This window comes from Suricata suricatta, chromosome 11, assembly GCF_006229205.1.
Source record: "Suricata suricatta isolate VVHF042 chromosome 11, meerkat_22Aug2017_6uvM2_HiC, whole genome shotgun sequence".
Lineage (NCBI taxonomy): Eukaryota > Metazoa > Chordata > Mammalia > Carnivora > Herpestidae > Suricata > Suricata suricatta.
Genome location: NC_043710.1, coordinates 86,190,517 through 86,193,253, shown reverse-complemented (window position 1 = coordinate 86,193,253; position 2,737 = coordinate 86,190,517).

Sequence of the window (2,737 nt, the reverse complement as noted above, 5' to 3'; positions counted from 1 at the left end):
AGTGGTTGGCAATGCATGGTCTGTGAGGGGGCTTGGGGTGCCAGTCGCCATTCTTCTTCCCATATCCACCAAGGCGGGGCCTCAGAGAGCAGCCCCTGAGACCCGACCCACCTATAGCAAGCCATGCCCATCCGTGTTGGAGAGCTGCTGTGCTTTCGCTTATTACCGTTAATTGTTTTTATCTTAATATTTTTACTTTTTAATTTGTCCCGTCTTCTCTATTCTATTTTCCTATTTCCTTCTTTTCTCCCTTTCCCCCTAAAATCTGGGAAAGACCAACAATTAGGCACTGCTGCGCTTAGATCAACTCTTCCCATCCAGATAGATTTTCCTTTATTCCATCCTTATCTACCCCAACCCCCACTGCAGGTTTTAGGCTCTCAGACTGTCCTTTATCTCTGACTGTTGCTGCCCCCCCCACTCCCCTCCTGATTTTTTTTCTTTTTGTTTTTTTCTTTTCTTTTTTCCCCCTCTCTTTTCTTTCCTGTTCCTTTCTTTCTTTCCCCTTTAGATTTGCTTCTTTATCAGTACATTTGTGTGCTTGTGTTCTCTGTGTGTTTGTCTGTCTGTTTTCCTTTTCAGGGCTACCTCAAGAAACAACTCAAAGCACACATAGTGGTAAATCCCAAATGTCGTTGAGTAGGGAAATAAGTTAATCAGAGGCACGACAAGAGAAACCGAGAGACATCATTAAAAGAACATAGCCTGAAACGACAGACCCTGGACACTCAGAGAGCCTCCTTCTATAGAGGAATACTAATAAACGCACAGTGCAGAATGAGCTTTTAAAACTGACAAGACACAGAAAGCCAGCCAAAATGACGAAATGAAAGAACTCTTCTCCAAAAAAACTCCAGGAAGAAATCACAGCTACAGAACTGCTCAAAGCAGACACAAGCAACATAACTCGACAAGAATTTAGAACGATTGTCATAAAATTTATTGCTGTGCTTGAAAAAAACATAGAAGCTATTAGACAAGATATTGATACAAAGACTAGGAACCTTCAAAATAGCTGTGACAAGTTAGAAAAGGCTCTAAATGAGATGAATAATAAGATGGAGGCTGCCAATGCACGGATTGAAGAAGCAGAGAGGAGAATAAGTGAATTATAAGACACAGTTATAGCAAAAGAGGAGACCGAGAAAAAGAGAGAGAAAATGATCAAGAGCAGGAAAGGAGAATCAGAGACCTGAGTGATACAATCAAATGGAACAATGTCCCTATCATTGGAGTTCCTGAAGAAGAAGACAAAGACAGAGTGCTTGAAGGCCTGCTAGACCAATTTATATAAGAAAATTTTCCCAATCTGGGGACATTGAAATTCAGGAGACATACCTAAATGCCCTAAGATGTAACATAAACCGACTGTCAGCACGACATATCATGGCAAAATATAAAGATGAAGAGAGACTTCTGAAAGCAGCTATGGAGAAAAGGGCCTTGACATACAAGGGGAAACCTATCAGAATGGTTACAGACCTATTTACTAAAAGTTGGCAGGCCAGAAAGGAATGGCAGAATATCTTCAATGTGATGAATGGGAAGAATATGCAACCAAGAATTCTTTATCCAGCGAGCCTGTCATTCAAAATAGAAGGAGAGATAAAGGTTTTCCTTTATATAAAAAAAAAAGTTGAGAGAATTCATCACCACTAAATCAGCCCTACAAGAAATCTTAAGAGGGACTTTTTAAGGAAATGTAGCAAGTAATAAAGGTACCAGAGACATCACTACAATCATGCACTCTACAGGGAACACAATGAACCTAAACCCATATTTTTCAATAATAACACTGAGTGTCAATGGACTGAATGCTCCAGTCAAATGACACAGTGTAGCAGAATGGATCAAAAACCAAAACCCATCTCTTTGCTGCCTACAAGAGACTCACCTTAGACCTGAAGACACCTTCAGATCGAAAGTAAGTGGATGGAGAAATATCTACCATGCAACTGGATGCCAAAAGAAAGCAGGAGTAGCCATACTTATATCGGACAAACTGGACTTTAAAATAAAGGCAGCAACAAAAGATGAAGAAGGACAGCCTGTAATAATTACAGGGTCTCTACATCAAGAAGAGCTAACAATTAAAAACATTATGCGTCAAATTCGGGAGCTCCTAGATACATAAAACAATTAATTACAAACAGAAGCAATCTTATCGATAAGAATGTGCTAATTGCAGGGGACTTTAATACCCCACTTACAACAATGGATAGGTCAACCAGATAAAAAAAATCACTAAAGGAACAATGGATCTGAATGGCACACTGGAGCAGATGGAATTAATATATTTAGAACTCTGCATCCTGACGCTAGGGAATTCACTTTCTTCTTGAGTGCACATGGCACATTCTCCAATACTGATCACATACTGGGTCATAAAACAGCCCTCCATAAATACAAAAGAATTGAGATCATACCATGCACACTTTCAGATCACAATACTATGAAACTCGAAATCAATCACAAGAAGAAGTCAGGAAAACCTCCAAAAATGTGGAGGTTAAAAACCACCCTACTAAAGAATGATTGGGCAAACCAGCCAATTAGAGAGTAAATTAAAAAATATATGGAGACAAATGAAAATGAGAATACAACAATTCAAACTCTCTGGAACACAGCAAAGGCAGTCTTAAGAGGAATGTTCATTGCAATCCAGGCCTATTTCAACAAACTAGAAAAAGTGCAAACTCAAAACCTAACAGAGCACCTAAGGAAACTAGAAAGGGAG